Genomic DNA, 19,875 nt, shown 5'->3' with positions numbered 1-19,875 from the left:
GGGGAAATTTTTGCATGGCTAATCCACCTAACCTGCACAGCTTTGGACTGTGGGAGGAAACCGGAGGAAACCCACAAAGACACGGGGAGAATGTGAAAACTCCACACAGGGAGTCACCCAAGGCCGGAAATGAATCCGGGTCCCTGGCGCTGTGACGCAGCAGTGCTAACCACTGTGCCACGATGCCGCCCCTAGGAAAAGCAATTGGAGCACGATCCAATTCACAACCACAAAGGGGATGGGGTATTCCAATATCCAATCCCTGACTCTGAAGGCCTTTGTATGGGTGGGGTGTCTGATAGGCAGGATCCTGGACGGCCGGGGGAGTGCACTCCATTCCTCCTGGCTCACATGCAGTATTATGAAGGCACTCACCTTCTCCCTGAGGCTGTCCTCTCCTCATTTCAGCTGCAAAATTTCCGGAGGCCTGTTAAACCTGCACGGCAGGATAAATCTGAGGCTGTCAGCTCCATTGACAGATTTAAAATGCAAGACCCACTCCTGGAAATTGGTTGGCTGCCTGTCCTTTATTCCATCCCCAGTAAACTTGGAAGACGATGGTGCTCATAATTTTTAATCCTCACCCACCCCTAATCCCAACTATTCATCTATGTTAAAATTATGATTATATTTTCTAAACTTTTCAGAGCATTTAGTCTCGTTACTCATTTTTGTATTCTAATCTAATTTCTAATCTAATTTAGTTATGAGCGAAATTTTCCTTTTTTAAAAAAGTGCTGGACCAGGCGAGAAAGCTGGTGTGCAAGCTGCGCACAATATTTTCTCTCCATATTTTTCAAATAGAAATGTTGGAGGCATATCTCACACCATCATGTTGGCGGGGCAGGGCCTAACAGACCCGGCAACGTCAGCTCTCCAGATATGGGTGGGGGGGATTTTCCTGTCCCACCCACCACAGGGATTAGAGCGGACCCATGCAAAGGTCCGTTGACCTTGGGCAAAATTTTCCTGTTTTGGGGTGAGTGCCGTCAGAAAATCCCGCCCAGGATCTTAAAGATTGAAAATAAGGAAAAGATCCCTCCACAGAGATGGAGAACCCCCCTTTCCCCACCGCCGCACATAAACACTCCCTATCCCCAGTGGACCCCTCCCTTCAGGGACATCACCCACCACATGGGGAACCTCCCCCTTGGACTTCCCCAACTGAAACTTCCCCAACTTCCCGCTGTCAATGGGAATTCCCAGTGAAGCCACTCCACACCGCCTGGAAACCGGCGGCAGGGGTTGTGCTGCAGGTGGCACCAGAGAATCCAACCGCCATGAATGGCTGGAGAATTCTGGCCTATATTTACAGATATTGAAATGAGGTTCCCGACCTTCCTGGGTGAGAACCTCGTTACCTCACTGGCAGGGGAAATCTGAAAGTGAGAACTCGCTGGGGAGATTCTCGTTTTCCAGCTCTCGTGGGATTTTGCACCATCGCCACTTGCGCTCACGGCGAATGCAGGCACAAAATTCCCCCCAATGTCTGGCCATTGTTTCATATATCAACAATGATGCGTGATTTACCAGGTAAAGCTTTTACCATATTACCAATTACTTTGCCAGAAGATGTGGTAACATCTTCATCGTGAACCCCTGACATATTCAATGATCCTGGCTGGAAATGCATGATTGTTTGTCCAACTCACTCCATAATATCCGTGCTGCTACCTCCAATTCCACTGACTTCTTAGTTTAGTTTCACCTGCAAACTTCGCCACTTTGCATTGTGTAGTGGAATCCATATCATTCATGTAAATTAGAAACAGCAGCAGTCCACAATGTCGAGCTCCAAGGCACCTCAGTTAGCATTTCTCCATCCACTGACATAAGCCATAACAAGTAATAATTTCCTTCCCTGCAGACAGTTTTTCATGCATTTCAAGGATTTGCCCTGAATCCCTGCATCTATGATTTTAATGACTAGCCTTGTACGGAAATTTACCAAAAGCCCTTGTGATAGTAACTCAACATGTTGGATTACAGATGAAGAATGGCCAGTGGGCTAGGTGTTGGAACACTACCTGTGTTAATGGTGCTCTGAAACGAGACTCTTAAGAAGCAGAAAAAGACAAAGAAAATTGGAAGACACAGGTTTGCCCATGCCTTAATGTTCCTTATTGCTGATTGCAAATGTTTTCTTTGCTGTAAATAATATTTTAAATTTTCTGCTTCACATTTTTACCAATTAAATAAGTAAACTCAGTTTAGTCATAGTCACGCAGCAGTGGAAACATGAAACAAGCAGAGTAACGATGAAATTCAAAATTATTACAGTGAGTAACTGCACTAGCACTTTACAACATTTCACTAAATGCTGTGAAAGAAAAAAATAATTTTTTTTTTTGCTTTTCTCATAAATAATAATGATAGTGTTGCCAGAGATTGTTAATCCAGTATATTAAAGGAAGGATATGATTGCACTAGAAAGGGTACAGCGATATAAGAGGTCTGGAAAACTTCAGCTGAGAAAAAAAATGGATAGGCTGGCACTGTTTTCTTTGCAACAGAGGCAGGAGCACCAGGCCCAGCCCAGAGAGCTGTCAGCAGATAGGAGAGAAGCACACCTATATAGGCATCAAAGCAGACAACTGCAACCTCCACCAGCCCAGGTACACACACCTCAGTGGGTATCACTGGTGGATTAGGAAGGTCTCACAATCTAGTGGTCACCGCAAAGACATGTGCCCGCAGCTGGAGGGGGCAGATTCAGCTGAGTTCCCCAGCACTCAGAAGGCTGCTGGAGAAGAGGCATCTGTGAGGTCCAAGTCAAATAATAAGCCTCTGGAATCGGCCTTCCAACTTATGTTGGAGAGTCAACAAGAGGCTGAGCAACATCAGGCTGAAGCCCTCAACAGAGTGGCACACGAGCCAGAGAAGTCCGTCCGCTGCCTATTGTCTAATGAAGTGCTGCCCACATGTGCGTGTACTGAGGTCACCATGGGGAGGGTGATGGATGACCATGGAGAACCTAGCCCACAAGAATGCTCAGTCTCTGCCAGAGATGCATGCATTCCATCACAGTAGCCACAGGTCAGTTCTTGTAGTGGCATTGCTATAGAGGGATGGGGCGCCTCGACCACTCTCTAGGTGCCCCTTCCCCTCAAGCAGTCAGGCTGGAGCCTTCGGGCACCCCAAAGGAAGAAGAACATCCATTGGACACTCCCTGGGTCATGCACTCAGGCACCTCAGAGGTCCCCCACGCTGTTCGAATCCCATTTGCTTGTGACTCCATCAATTTCATCCTCTATCACCGCAGAGAGAGCAGCTGGCCCAGGGGATAGCCACAGGAAGCCGGGGCCTTCCGGACTTTGCCTCCCCAGAGGATGACTGGCAAAGTCATCAAAGGTAACAGAGCAAACCAGTCAGCAGACTGCTTCCACCCCTGCTGGGATTTTTAAGGGTACACCTAAAAGAAGTGCTTGGCGATATAAGAAACTTTAAACACAACAGTTTGCATGGGTGAACAAATACTATCACAACTCTAACCTCTGTTAACATCACTTTCACTGCATAATGTGTGCTTCATAAATACATTGATCCACTAGCCACCGACCCCTCCTGTGCCCCAGCACTTCTCTTGCACGCAGCCAACCTTAAGTGATTCTTCAAGAAGAAGGGTAGGTGTGAAGGCCTTTCAGAGCCACATGCAAGTATGCAAGGACCCCTCCTATGCATGTAGAGCTTTCATCCATCAAATTCATATACAATAGAAAGGGTACAGAGGAGATTCACCAGGATGTTGCCTGCACTGGAACTTTTCAGATATGAAAAGAGGCTGGTTAGGCTGGGGTTCTTTTCCTTAGAGCTGAAAAGGCTGAGGGGGGGAGCTGATCGAGGTGTATAAAGTTATGAGGATAGATGAGAAGAAAATTTTCCCTTTAGCAGAGTGGTCAATTAACTGAGGGCATGGAGTTTCGAGAAAGACATTCCACCAGATGGTGGTAGGAATCTGGAACTCACTTCCTGAAAATGTGGTAGAGGCTAGAACCCTCACAACATTTAAGAAGCATTTAGATGAGCACTTGAAACACCATAGCATACAAGGCTACAGACCAAGCGCTGCAAAATGGGATTAGAATAGAAAGGTGCTTGATGGCCAGTGCAGATATGATGGGTGAAGGGTTCTTTCTGTAAGATTCTATGAACTCTATGGTCCCTAGCATAGTCAATACTACCTGCTGAGGTTCCTTTCCAGCTAGACGGCCTGCATTTCCGCCCACACACTGATCCAACTCCTATGCAGCACCTGTGCCCATCCAACACAAGGCTCTGCTCAGTTTTGAATTGACCAGCATGGTTGTTGTAATGTACTTTCTGCACTCTCCCACCATTTCCTCATCCCAGTCACCCAAACCCTTACTCCATTCACCATCGACCTTCCGACATCACCTCTGAACACCCAATATAACTTTCCAATCTTTTCTTTAGAGAATGTCCAGGTAGATGTGTTTGTTGCTTTCCTACCCAAAAATCCAACCTCTATGCACACTGACCTGCACCACCAACACCTCCCTCCCATCACCCCACTGCCGAGTCCATGGCTACCTCTGCATCTCCACCAATTGTGGCCAACCCTTCACCCAACACTGTTGACCCTAACTCTCCCACCCTACTACTCCCCTTGCTCTCTGTAATCTTAACCATACTATCCTATCACACTAACCCTGAGTTTGCTTCTTGGGCGTCAACAACTGATTTCACCGAACGCTCCCTGTGAGCACATTCACCTGGAGATCCACCCCCCCAACCCGACTCTCCTTCACACACCTGGTCATTCAGCTCCTCGCCCAGCTACTAACATGGCCCTTTCCCAATCTCCCCCTCTGTTCCCTTTACCAAATTGCTACACCCCTGCGAAACCCTGTTCCTGAACTCCCCCACCCCTATGCTGGCCCCCACACCCCCACTACATATGCAGTCCCCCTAGCTTTCCTTGACTACAGCCCACAAACCCTCCTTTACCACTTATTTGCCACTCACTCATCCAGCTGCTTCTCATCCTTCAACTTGAGGATCTGAACACCCATGGCAAAGTCCCTGGGAGGAGGTCTGAAGCCATAGGAAAAGCTCTGGGAGAAGGTCCAAGCAAAGTTGCAACATGGAGAATTCCCACCTTCCAAAGGCTCCTTCACAGAGCAGCCACAAAGGCTCCAACCACTGTGCGATGCATGGGTTGTGCCAGGGTCTGGTTGATAGAGGCCTCCATCTTCTTCTCATCAAATGTGCCACAAGCTGCAAGGCCCTTGAGGTAAGCCCAACTTTCGCACACCACATTGGTTCAGATGTATTCTGACCAGGGTGTATTTCTGCTGGCATTACAGAGAATTGGGCATGGGGGATGATTCTGGTAGGGATGCAAATCAGTTTCACACCAGCCTCCAGCAGGAAACCATGGCGGGCAGTTTCGGAAGATGCTGCTGTTATTTCTCGTTGGCATGGAATCGATTTTTAGACCTCCCACCAAAAATACCCCACCCCCCAGCCCCCAATCTGCTGTAGGAAAATTCCGGCCATTGAAATTTTTGGCTTAAACAGTAATCAAAAATTCAAATATTTCACGACAACGTGATTAAATTGATGCACTGAAATGACCTTTGTATTTTTAAAGCTTTCACTAAACTTTCCATTTGAAGTCAGCCTGTTGTTGAACTTGATATTTCTGCCCAGAGCTGTGACCCTGTTAACTAAAGACAGATATTGCTGTCTAACCATGTGCAGTATGCAGAATTTCCGAATGGCATTAAGCCATCTCTATTGATGTAATGTCTGTCTTCAGCTCCCAACAATATTTACTTGGTTGGTTTTCAAAATTATTTGAAGAAAAGCTAGAGGAGAAATTGCACAAGCTCTATTTGGGCAAAGTTTATATCAACAGTTCTTTTATAAAATAGAGAAGCTGTCTGTATATCTAATAGAAAGATAGAAAAATATAGAATCATTTCAAAATAACCTATTACTGTTTACACATATCATAGTTTTGGTTAATGTTCCAAAATATAAACAGTCTATTATTTACTTTTCAATAGAAAAATCAATTATGTCCTTAACAGTTTCTTATTTTACCTCCTGGCAGGAAGCTGGCAAAAACAGATAGCAATTCCATATGGTTGTCTGCTAGAACGCACACTGGATTTAGCAGAGAGCAGTATCTGGTTACCAAGTGTTAGAGTTATGTGTGTGGCGACAGATAGGGTTGCGTGTGTGGAGGTAGATAGATCATTGACTAACAAGGGAGTCAAAGGTTACCAGATGTTGGTGGGAATGTGGAGCTGAGGCCACAATCAGATCAGCTATGATCTTACTAGTGCTGGAGGAGGCTCGAGAGGCTGATTGGCCTACTCCTGCTCCTAATTCGTATGTTTGCACATGTTTGTATGTTCCTAGGACATTGCTTGCCTCCCAACAATTTTACAGCAGTGTTGCTGCTGCAGGAATCCCACTCCTGTGTCCAGCAGTAAGTTTGTGGATGTTGGAGCTCCCAGTGTAGCAAGTTCCTGCTCCACTGACAGTCACTAATTTTCAAAAGCATCATATTTGCAGAATTATTTGTTATTAATGAGCAGCAAGACTCCATTTTGCCTCGAAAATAGAAGCCTGAAAATCAGGCACTATGAATTGCATTGATATAGTTAAGGACCTGATTTCCCAACACCTGCCTGCAAAGCTCCACATCACTGGTGCAGCCTCAAATAATACCCCTTTAATGTCATCCAAAATGTATTCATCTAGATTGAAGAACACAAATGCATAGCAATGTAGATGCCTACCTGTTTTCTGGCTATGGCATTGAACCAACAAAACAGCAATCGTTAGCTTAAATCCTCACTATATCGAGTTGTGAAATTAAATTCAATAAATGTGGTCATTTGTTAGCTAATACCAGAAAAGCAACAATTAAAATGATGTTGGCGTGCAATAGAAATCCAAACAGTTCTCTCGCTTCTTTAAGGAAAATAGGTGATGCCAATCCCATAACATGCAGTTGACTGAATGTCCTTGGAATGACCAGGAATGTGCAATAAAAAGCAGCTTGGAAATGTTAACCACCTCTCACATACAATAAAAAAAAACCTTTCAGCTACTGTAGGCCGATGGGCCAAAATATCAGGCTGTTTTTAATGAAAAAGGCAGAATGTCAGTGAAGCATTTGCAGCCCAATCATTATCTGGCATTGATGCAAATCACCCGATGGATTCCTTCCAATTTCTACCAGCTTCAATGCCTCGGGTAGTGTAAAGCTGGTGTAATGATGATGTAACATCACATGATTGAGTATCAGAGGTCTGGAGGAAGAAGTTCCAACCTAGAGCAGAGGTCTTAACATGTATATAGCAGCTGTAAATAAAGGGAAGTGGTTTTGACAAACCATAGTCTCAAGCAACTTTCTTTGAGAGAATAGACAAGCAGCAAAGAACCCTATCTGGACTCTGAACACACAACGAAACATGCTGATAGCAGATAGTGGTTAAAAGACACAGAAGGAGACTCCAAGAAGCAGCTACTGACCTGGCAAGTCAAGAGATCCTTAAAACAAGATGAAAGGAACAGATTTAAAAACTCATCAAGAAGTTGGAGCATTGTGGGTGCAGCAGATACAAACTGAGACACAAACTCAAGAGTCCGGACAGCAGTGAGCACAGAATAGAACCAACACGTGTAACCAATGAAACAGCAACTATTTCAGGGCTTGATACAAGCATGGAATCCACACTATCACTCCAAGAACCATTCCAGGGCGCTGAAGATTTGCAACAGGCTCAACACCCGGACAACTGGAGAAAGTGGTTTTCTAGATGTAGAAGCGCTTCTGGTTTGCACAAAAACAAATAAAAGAATCAGATCAGTACATTGCTCTATGCATTTGGAGCTATTGCCATTGAGGTAATAAGAGGCAGGGAGTTGAGGAGACTTTAATTTCTGGCAAAGAAGTTCTATAAGCATTTGATTCATTTTTCAGAGTTGGCAGAAATTTAACTATAGAAAGGGCAACATTTAACAAAGCAAAAGCAAAGACCAGACGAGGGCATGGATTTGTTCATTAATGATCTATATAGGCTGACAGAAAATGACAACTATGGAAGATTAAAGGAAGAATTAAATTGTGATCATCTAATAGTTGGGGTCTTAGACAAAGTGCTATCAGATCTCTTGCAAATGGAAAAACATTCAACGCTAATCAAGGCAGTATGAATTGTGAGGCAAACTGAGCTCTGAAAGCTCACAGTTTATTTGTTTGCAGGAACGGTGAGGTCCCATGGAAATTACTTTTCAGAAGAGGCCAGAAGGAGGAAAGTACAACAAAGCCTACAAAAATGGGAGAAATGCTCTTGGTGTGGCAGGAAAAACCTGGTCTCGCAGAAAGAATGTCCTGGATGGGAACAGAGTGCCATGACTTTGAAAAATAAGACATTTTAAAATTGGCTGCTGATCTAAAATGTAGATATAGCCTGCAAAAAGGAAAAAATATTAATGCCTAAACACATACAAGAAGTGGAGAAACCACAGAAAAAGGAAATAACTTTCCGAGAGGAAGCAAAGTAAAACAAATACTGGAGTATTAAAGTTGAAGTGATTGTACACCCCCCAGATATTATTTCACCTATTTGACAAAGTAAAATGACTTAAGTACATTACACTACAGCCTTCACCTATCAATTTACAGTGTCCAGGTGGAACTACACTGAAAGACATAGGCCAACTCAGGGCAAAATCGAAATACAAAGATAAATTATTGAACGTTTGTTTGTCACAAAGAATCAAGAATCTTCTTTATTAAGCAGGAGGTTTATTTATTTATTAGTCACAAGTAAGGCTTTCATTAACACTGCAATGAAGTTAGAGCATGCTGAAAATTGAAGCTAATCTACAATGTTGGTGAGATTGCTGATGAGCATTAGAGCAATACATTCAGGAATGATTTTCCAAGATTATTTATGGGCTTGGGAATACTGAAGACTGAGTACCATATTACCCTAAGAGCTGATGCTAAACCAATTTGCCTTTTCACACAAGGAAAGTCCCTCACCCACTCTTGGATAAAATCAAGTGTGAAATTGAGAACTTGCTACAGCCAGGAGTTATCTCACCAGTAACCATACCAACAAAATGGTTTCAGTAATGGTCATGGTCCCAAAGCCAAATGGCTCAATTAGAAAACGCATGGATTTAACTCAGCTAAACAAATTAGTGGAACGTGAGATCCAGCCGATGGCCTCAGCAGATGAGAGAAACTAGCCAAGAAAATACACTATTCACCAAATTGGAAGCAAAGAGCAGATTTTGATAGTTGCCTCTGGACAAGAATCCAGTTTGCTGACCACCTTTGTAACACCATTTGGTCATAATTGCTTTAATAAATCACCATTCAGAATTGTGTCCGCTTGTGATATTTTCCAGAGAACAATAAGATGAATGTTTAGCTGGTTGGAGTGCATACTTTCATTGGAACCAGAAGCGGATGTGAAATCCACTCCCACCCACGATCAGCTCCTGACATCAATTTCACACTACTGCTCAGTTAACTGCCAGCCAGTCTTAAATGCTCACTGAGACAGGCTCAGCCCTGCTGGCAGAGGCCACAAGAGGGCCAACACCGGGACCAATAAGGATGGAGCTTCCTAAAGGCTTGAAGTTGGTGTTCAGGAGCCTCAGTGAACTGCTTTGAAAGTCGAATTGCTTGACTCATCACTTCAGTTATGGTGCTGTCACTGTCTGTAGTACGTCATCTGCACTTGGCGCCCATGCCAGGGGGGATGGAAATGCCCAGAACTAGTCTGCCCCTGTTTTTTCCAGTGAGTGCCTAAGGGTTTTGCTGGAGGTAGTCAGTGCCCAATGCAATATCTTGCTGCTGTGAGATGGTAAAAGGAGGCCACATTATAATAAAGAAGACCTGGATGGAGGTGGCCTGTCTGGTCAGCTGGCATGATGTCATACGTAGGATCTGGATCTAGTGCAAGAAAAAATTCAAGGAGTGAAGAGGATAGATATTGAAGTCCCAAACCATCTTCTCTTAAGTCAGGCAGAGGAGAAAGCACTGGAGATGGCTTATGAACGTGGAGCCAGATCCATTGGTCGCAGAGAGGCAGGGGTCTCAGATGAGGGTAAGAGTCTAATGAACAGGAAAGAGATTGGTTGAGGGTATAAGATGTAAAGAAGTAGTTGTAAGATATTTGAAATCCATTTATTCTCGTTGCTCAGTCAGATGAGAAGCAACCAGACTGCATGCAATCTAACTTTGTAATGCTGTTTGATACTGACATTTTGTCTTCCTCTTTCAAATGGAACATCATCACAACTCCCAAAGGACCCTGAGGATCTTGCCTGAGGATGATCAGCTGTCACATTCATCCATGTCATATCCTCACTCGGCACCATCTCACATATAGGCATGTCAGTGGGCATACACGTATTGGAGCAGATGTTAGTGCACAGAGTGAAGGCATGTCACATTCGCCTGAGGAGCTGGCGAGGCAGAAAGCCCCTAAGGCACTGGCAATCAGAGGATTGCTGGGGTCCAAGACGATGCTGAGCTTGAGACAGATGATGAGCATCGAGTCATCCACCAGGTGGCAATTACTGGATGCCCAGCTTGACGTGTGTGAAGATCTGGCAGAGATCCCTGAGGGTCTATGTGCCATGGTCTCACTGTTGGAGGGTTTCATGTGGAGTGTGAGCACTGCCTTGGCCCAGAGTTCAGAGCACACAGCTTCCTCCAAAGAGAGAGTGGTGACTCTCTTGGAGAGATTGGGAACTCAATCAAGGGTTTCTAGGGTTGCATTTGATAAAGTACCTTGTGTCTCTGCTAGCTGCCCGTCTACCTATAGTGAGCAGGAAGGTTCAAACCAACCTCATGCTGGTGGAAGATGTGCAGCGTGCACCTGGGAGCTCCTCTCAGGATGCTCTTGATGATGGCAGCAGCCTCTCTGCCAGTGACGATCACATCTGAAGAGATGCAAAGTCTGAGGAGTTTCCAGACATGGCGCTTGACTCTCCCACCCAGACAGGGCCGGGCAACCAGAAGACAGACACTAAGATCATATAGGCCGATGGGGCATCAGAGTCAGCAGTCTGCCTTCAATCTAGCTTGGATCTTCAGGTAAGCGTTCTCCAAGGCGGCCTTCACGACACACGACAGCGCAGAGTCGCTGAGCAGAAACTGATAGCCAAGTTCCGCACACATGAGGACGGCCTAAACCGGGATGTTGGATTTATGTCACATTATCAGTAACCCCCACAGCTTTCCCCCTGATCTTGCAGAATCTCACTAGCTGTTCTGTCTGGAGACAATACACATCTCTTTAACCTGTGTTGAATGCTCCCTCCACCCACATTGTCTGTACCTTTAAGACCTGGCTGACTGTAGAGATTTGCATTCTAATTAGTATTCTGTAACTTGATTTCTGTGTCTGTGCACTGTTGGAGAACAGGTATCCACTCCATCTGACGAAGGGGCAGCGCTCCGAAAGCTTATGGTATTTGCTACCAAATAAACCGGTTGGACTTTAACCTGGTGTTGTGAGACTTCTTACTGTTCAATCTAGCTGCCAGAGAGGGGAGAAGCATCAAGATGTAGCACTCACAAGCTAAAATGTAAGTCACAATGATCACATAAGGGTTCTCACAGGTGATTAATTTCTGCTTGGTGCATGTGTAATGATGCATCTTTATCTTTGCCCTCAATATTAAAATGTTAGATAATATGCAATGGCCTTAGTGCGTTTCATGCAATTGATAGGGAAGAGGCCTGGCAGACATGTGTCATAAATATAAAGACTGAAAAGTTTATTTCAGAGGCCAGGGCTTGAATGAAGGGTTACGGGGTGCATCATCGGCACCAATCAATTAGGTGGGTGTTTCCCTAGCTCTCCTCTTGCAGTCCTTGGGTATTTCAACAGTGTTATAAGCTACCTTTTCAGCGGTTAGCCCTTGTCCCTCAGCACCCTGCCATCCAAGTGTGCTTGAGCACTGAATAGCCAGCCTTGACATCTGAATGATGCAGAATGTAGGCATCATGGCAGCTTCCTGGATACCCAGCACAAAGTTGCATTGTCTTGACTCGTGTGGTCAAGATGCTTAGAGAGTGGAAGTCCTTTCTTTGGCAAAGGTACCCTGCTCCCCCACTGAGCCTTTCTGAGCACGTAACGTATGAACATAAGAACTAGGAGCAGGAGTAGGCCATCTGGCCCCTCGAGCCTGCCCGGCCATTCAATAAGATCATGGCTGATCTTTTTGTGGACTCGGCTCCACTTAACCTGCCCGCTCACCATAATCTTAATTCTTTTACTGTTCAAAAATCTATCTTTGCCTTAAAAACATTCAATGAGGTAGCCTCAACTGCTTCACTGGGCAGGGAATTCCACAGATTCACAACCCTTTGGGTGAAGAAGTTCCTCCTCAAATCAGCCCTAAATCTGCTCCCCCTTATTTTGGGGCTATGCCCCTAATTCCAGTTTCTTCTGCCAGTGGAAACAACCTCCCTGCTTCTATCTTATCTATTCCCTTCATAATTTTATATGTTTCTATAAGATTCCCCCCTCATTCTTCTAAATTCCAATGAGTATAGTCTCAGTCTCTCTATGTCAACCAACTCTGGAATCAACCTAGTAAATCTCTTCTGCACTCCCTCCAGTACCAGTATATCCTTTCTCAAGTAAGGAGACCAAAACTGTACACAGTACTCCAGGAGTGGCCTCACCACCACCTCACACAACTGCAACGTAACCTCCCTGTTTTAAAACTCCATCTCTCTAGCAATGAAGGACAATATTCCATTTGCCTTCTTAATTACCTGCTGCATCTGCTGTCTGCTTTGCCGAGGCAGCGGGAAGTACAGACAGAGTCAATGGATGGGAGGCTGGTTTGCGTGATGGACTGGGCTTCATTCATGACCTTTTGTAGTTTCGTAGTTCCCGTAAATCTCATAGTTTTTAATGTCAGAAGTCATTCTGAGAACTTGGGCTTGATATTTTTCAAGACTTCACTAAGGTCACTTAGGGATAGCAAAATGTCAAGCGACAGCCCAGCAATCAGTCTGGTGGCTAGGTATTTACTCATTCTATAGAAAAAAAATGATTTCAAATTGTCTTACCTGTGCAGTGGACAACCAAGAGCAAAAACAACAACTGTCACCTTCAACTCTCCCATCCAAGCCATGGGAACGCCTGGAAATTGGTTTATTTGATTTTGAAGGCAAGATATTCCTTATTGTCATTGATTACTACACCAAGGCGGATTGAAGTGAACAAATTGCACACCATCACAGTAGATAAAGTCATTCAATCACTGAAGGGAATTTATGAATTTAAGACATTGTGGTGTCAGACAAATGTCTTCAATTTGTTAATGAATTGCTCCAAAATTATGAGATGAGTATGAAATTACGGATTCACTTATGCAGCCAGCTCACCTCGATATCCTCAGGCTAATGGAGAAGCTGAGAGAGGTTTACAAACCGTCAAACACTTGAAGAAAAATGAAAGTTTAATTTAGCTTTCCTGAGTTGTGAAACCTCTCCATTACTACCAGAGTTGTTGATGAGGAGAAGACTGAGGTCACAACCTCCAGTTCTGTAACAGAAACTAAAACCTAACATTACCTCAAAATGGCCATGAGGGTAGAACAACATGAAGAAGAATAGAAAAACAAATAGGTACCTAACCTTTACTTCAGGCACAGAGCATGAAACTTATCAGTGCTGAAAGCCAGGGAGAGGATGGTACAAGACTAACAGAAAGAAGGTATAATAATTGAAAGAGCTCCACAACCGAGATCACGCAGTATTGAGACGGACCAAGGAATCACGAGCAGCACTTTAAATCCTCGGGGAAAAAAAGCCAATAGAAACTTGGGCTTACTATTCGGATCCTACAGAGATAGTAAAGAAGAAACAAGACTATAGCTACCTAGGAAAAGGGCACTGAAAGGGAGGGTGCAGAATATCCTCAACCTCACCTCAGAAAGAGAACAGGACAAGTTCAGGGAGATTGATCAAAGCATCTCAGAGACTAACCCTGTGAAGTCTGAGATTTTCTGGGGAGATGTAGGAGGATGTGTATAATTAGGATAAAGACTTGGAGAGAAGATGCAGAGCAAAGGGTTAACATCAGAAGCACATGGTGCTGATGCAATGATGATGTAACATCATGTGACTGAGTAACAGAGATCTGACGGAAGAAGTTCCAACCTCATGCAGAGGTCTTAATATGTCTATAGTAGCCATAAATAAAAAGAAATTGTTTTTACAATATAAAATCTCAAGCAGCTTACTTTGGGAAAATGGACAAGAATAACATCTGGACTCTGAACACAGAAAAACACTGAGTTGGCCCACTTAGAGAGCGAGGCAAAACAAGCTAGCAGCAGACCTATCATATTTTTGTGAAGCTAGGAGGAAGATCCCTACTCCTTGCTCCACAGAAATGTAACATGCAAGAAGTTTTCAGGTCATTTTCTGAGCAACCTGCAACGGTTCTTTTAAGGATCGTAGGTTAAGTTGCTGAAGACCTGGGGTTGCAAGCTCTATATATTTGCAGAAAATTTCCAGTCAGATTCTTACAACCATCATTATGACCCTGATTTGAATATGCAAGGGATCTTAAGTCCTATTTAGGGGGTGCCCTACACATCTAAATGTTGGCAGCCATTGACTCCAGAAGGAAAATTGGAAGGGGGAAGTTCAATATTCAACTAAATAAAAAATGTTGAGTTTCTCCCCTCCCCCATATAGTCCCAAAGCATTCATTCAGGTTTGAATAGACTGACTATTTATAACCACTGTGTGGATATACAGACTATAAACTTGCGTGTCAGATATAACAATCCCTGACTGCAAGACACTTTGATATATAACAACCTTTGATATGACATGAATTATTTATGGTCTCAAAACCTAGAGAAAAAACAGATAAAGCATCCTGTTTATAACAGAGTCCTTACTATGAAATATTTGTTGTTTCGCTCTTAGAGACTATTATGAAGCAGTCAGCTGTATGCAGATTTATAACGACCAAGAATTTATTGTAGAAAAGGCTGTTTATATGTCCCATGCGAAATTTGTTTTAGTCCTTCCTTGAAAGAAAACTCTCCAAAGCAATGCTTCATAAAGCAGTGAAAAATTAAGTTTGCTTCACACTGGTGTATTCACAATTTTAAAACCTGACATCATTCTATATTTCAGTCTACCAGCCACATGTGTTTCACTTTTCATCAATAACTTGAGGCAATGCCCATGTAAGGGAAAACATGCTAGCTTGTTGATCCTACGTTCTCCTCGAATAAGATCGGGATTATGTTGAAGTTATAGGGAGATTTTTTATTCATTCATGGGACATGGGCGTCACTGGCTGGCCAGCATTTATTGCCCATCCCTGGTTGCCCGACGGCAGTTGAGAGTCAACCATATTGCTGTACTATTGGTTTGTCCAATTTCCAGGTTAAAGAAGAATATAAGAAAGTCAGTTAATGTGACTGATACGATTGCAAAGAGATCTGTTGATATATATAACCATGATATTTTCTGCATGAATTACAAAAATGTGAGAGTCTATTTCAAGATGAGCAAACTATTTCTGAATGGAAATTATAAATTCTCAGAACAGTGTGTCGATGGTCAATAGCAACAAAATCTTACACATTTTATCATATTCCTCATTGGGTGGGGTTGGTTAGCTTAGCTGGCTGGTGTGTGAAGCAGACTTCTGCCAGCTGTGTGGGTTCAATCCATATACCAACTGCCTCCTTGCCTTGCACCACATTTGCAAAATGGCGCCCCTCAAGCAACATAGAACCAATTGTCCCTTTCTAATAAGGAGTTCTTTGTGGAATATGGCCAATTACCTACATATCGAAAACACTTTGGAGAGCTTTAGATGAAGTGAGGAGGCCACCAAGCAGCAGGTACAAAACACTAAGGATAGCACCAAATGCATAGGTGAAGACAAACATTATTAATTACATAGAATATACAATATAGAAACCTGGACAGAAAGTGGGGTTGCAAACTCTACATATTTACAGAAAATTACCATTTGGCCCAACTAGTCTGTGCTGGTGTTTACACTCCACACAAGTCTCCACCTATTCCATATCCTCAGCTCAGTCTTTCAGTACATCTCATTATTCCCTTTATTCTCATGTACTTATCTCATTTTGTTTTGAAAGAATTGAAGTGACTTCCACAATCACTTCCTACAGTCATGAGTTCCACATGCTAACCAATCTCTGAGTAAAGAAATTTCCCCTCAGTTTCCTATCAGTTTTATGTGCAATTATCTTGTATTAATTAATGGATCCTAGTTTCAGTTTCAGACAAATGAAAATGTTCTCTCCACATTTACCCTATCCAACCCACTCAGTCTTATTTATCTCTATCAGGTCTCCTCTACATCTGTTTCTAAAGAAATAGTCCCAACGTGTTCAATATTTTCCGATAGCTGCAATCTCTCAGTTCTGGCACCATTCTTATTGATATTTCATTGCAACTTTTGCAGTGTCTTTATTACCTTTTTATAGTACGGAGACCAGAACTGTGCACAGTACTAAGAGCAGCTTGATCAGGGTCCCAATCAAGATTAACATAAATTTACTACTTTTGAATTCTATACCTCTAGAACTAATTTTAATTGCTTTTGTGACCTAATTTGCTACTTTTAATGATTTGTTCACTTCAATCCCTAGATCCCTTTGCTTTTCTATGCCTTCATTATCTAATGTTGTGGTATCTATTTTTTTGAACCAAAGTCCATCGCCTCACATTTATCTATGTTAAATTTCATTTGCTGCTTAACAGCCTACTCTGCAAGTTTTCTAATGACTGCTTGTATTATGTTCAGTTCTTCCTCAGTGTTAGCTAGAACCCCAGTTTGATTTCATCTACAAAAACTGATAATTATTTGTTCCTAAGTTTAAATCACTAATGTAATTTATAGATAACTGCACTGATCCTCATGGAACACATCTCATCTGTATAATTATCCTTTATCCATAAAATTTTAATTGCTTTCCACTCAGACTTTTTCCCCGAACTCCACAAGCCCGAACTTTTGTTACAAGCTTTCTTTTTGTATAGTTTCCAACTTCATTCATATGTGTGATATATAGCTGCATGGTCTATAGTTCCCAAGTTTTGTTCTGTTCTCCTCCCTTACATGACTCCCATGGCTTCCATGTCCATTATGCTACCTCCATGCCCCTTGTGCCCTCTATAATCTTTCCATGACTCCATGTAACCTTATGAAAGCCTTCTAAAAGTGTATGGCATCTATTATATTACCCTTGTCTGCTCCTTCCGTTATCTCTTCAAATAATTCTATCAGATTAGTTAAGCATAACATCGGGGGTGAGCATACCAAAAACATTTTAAGTGCCAAACGAATATGAAAATGCGAGAGAATCGCACCCATTTTTTCAGTGAGCTTTCAGACGTTCTTATGCCATTTAGTGCAAAAAAAGACAAAGTGTGATTCACATCAGTGAGGGGAGTGAATGGAGTCGATTCTCACTGGAAAGTGATTGCTCACAGCTAGAGGATGTTATTGCACATGTACAGATTTCTCAGTGTTCTGTGCATCAGAACAGAAAGATCTGTCAGTCCCCCCACCCCCGTGGATAACCGCCCCGGATGATCATTCCCCCCCCCCCCCCCACTCCTGGCCAATCACCCCCAAACCCCTCACACCCGACTGATTGACCCCACCCCCGGCCTCTCCATCATGGCCCCACACCCTCCCCTTAGGCCCAGCCCAGTGGGCCATGCCAGAGTGCTCGATGGGCAGTGCCAGGCTAGCAGTGCCAGGGTCCCACACTGGCAGTGCTAGGCTGGCATTGAACAAGAGACATTGCCCCCCTGCCCTCAAGCACCAGGGGTCTCCGGTCCTACCTCAATGGCCTCTGACCCCACTGGCAGGGCCATCACGATAGGTCCCTATTGGTAGGAACCACACGTGATCCTCACCAGTGGACCTCCACTGATTCCGTACCGGGCTCACGATGAATATTTAAAAATAGATTTAAATATTAAAATCAGCCTTGCGCAATCCAGGGCCAGTATGATCACAAGAGGTGACAAACCAGGCACAAACCCGTTTGTCTGCCTCTCTCGCAATCTTACTGGCTCGTCACACCAATCGATCAGTAAGATTACCCCCCCATAGTCTTTCAAACTCCAAGCTTTTTAAAATTATTTTTCTGTCTCTGGATGCTTTTCCTTCAGTTCTTTGCCATAGATTTCAACATCCTTCCTATTCCCAATGTTAAGGTGACTGGTCTCGTTCCCTTTTGTATATAGGAACAAAATTAGCTCTTGTCAGTCCTCTGGTACTACCTTCTCTCCAACACAACTTCTGAATATAGTAGTGCCTCTGCTATCTCATCCGTAGATTTCTTAAGAATAACTAGGTGCATACCATTTGCATCTGGGCCTGGATTTTTGTCTCTCCATCTATGGCAGAATGGAGACAGGCTGAAGAAAAAAATGGTGGGCTTGACACAGAGGTCTTGCCCCCATTTTCTGGCCATGTGTGCAAACCTGCATCCTATACTCCCCATCTAGCCAGCTCCATTGTGGGTATAATCCTCCACAATTTCCATGGAGTCAGGTAAGTTTATGGATCACTAATGGTTTACAGCTTCTCAGAACAGTTGTGAACCCTAGTCTGGATTCTGAAACCTTTTGAACATAATGTTCAAATGGGTTTAAACCCATGCCCCCATGCCTCCATAACCCTTCCATGCCTCCCCCCCCCCCCCCCCCCCCCCCGGCCCCCCCACCCCCCCACCCCCCATGCCCATTTGGAGAAACAGAGGTCATCTGTCTCTGTTGATACAGTTCCTAAATGGCCTCATTGTGAATGTGTGACTGAGCTTCAAGACTCACAAATGGATTAGCTCAGCAAGGGTACTGTTTAACAGATGAAAGTGGAGTGTATGTTTTAATTGATTGACATTTTTATGAGAGTATGATAAATTATTCTTTCTTTATTCTGTTTTGTCAATGTCTATTTGGATAACATTTAAAGGTGTGACATGAGGGAAAGCTTACTATGAATGGTTCTATCTGATTGATATTTTTATTGGGTTGCAAGAACAGTGTTTTCTCTTCAAAGCTGATTTCTGATTAGTGTTTTTTCCTTAGCAATTCAAGACTTGTCATTGTTATTATATGGTTCATGGTTCACATTGAGTGGGCATAGAGGTGGCATGGGGTCATGGAGGTATGGGGGGCTGAGGGGTTGAAAGTGAGGGCTAGAGGGCCTAACAGTTTTTACAATGGCTGGCATTCTAACCATGCCATCTAGGACCTACCCACCTCTGTGGTTACTTCCTATCCGTTTCCGGAATCAACACAACTGGACCAAGTCTACAGCAGGTTTTTAAAAATTCATTTACAGGATATGTAAACTAACTAGACCAGAATTCATTGCCTATCCCTAATTGCCCTTGAGAAGGTGGTGGTGAACTGCGGACAAGGCAGGAGTGTGATAGAATACTCTCCAGTTGCCTGGATGAGTGCAGCTCCAACAACAATCACAAAGTTTGACACCATCCACGACAAAGCAACCTGCTTGACTGTCATGCCTTGCACAAACATTAAGTCCCTCCATCACCAATAAACAGTGGCAGCAGTGTGTACCATCAACAGTGCCGGATTTAGACTTGGTGAGGCCTTAAGCTATGTACAGCTTGGAGGCCCCTTGTTAAAAAGTTACACCAAAAGGTCTCACAAAGGTGCGTACCAAAACAGGACCTTGGGTCGCCACAAAAAAATTGAAAACATAATTATGCCTTTTAATTATTTAATAGCAAGGTGTTTAATGTGAAAAATACAAATTATTTTCAAATGAATGCATTTACTGATTACATATCATTTGGCTG

The 19,875-nt window shown here is 43.5% G+C and overlaps 1 protein-coding gene across 1 annotated transcript in view; it reads right to left on the bottom strand.

Annotated features, from left to right (window-relative positions):
- Positions 1-19,875, bottom strand: part of LOC144504451 (synaptotagmin-14-like) — a 184,793-nt gene that overhangs the window by 75,516 nt on the left and 89,402 nt on the right. The gene's annotated exons all lie outside the window — the stretch shown is intronic.

This window comes from Mustelus asterias, chromosome 15, assembly GCF_964213995.1.
Source record: "Mustelus asterias chromosome 15, sMusAst1.hap1.1, whole genome shotgun sequence".
In the NCBI taxonomy this organism is placed as follows: domain Eukaryota; kingdom Metazoa; phylum Chordata; class Chondrichthyes; order Carcharhiniformes; family Triakidae; genus Mustelus; species Mustelus asterias.
The sequence above is the reverse complement of the archived record's forward strand: the minus strand, read 5'-3'. Positions and strand labels throughout refer to the sequence as shown.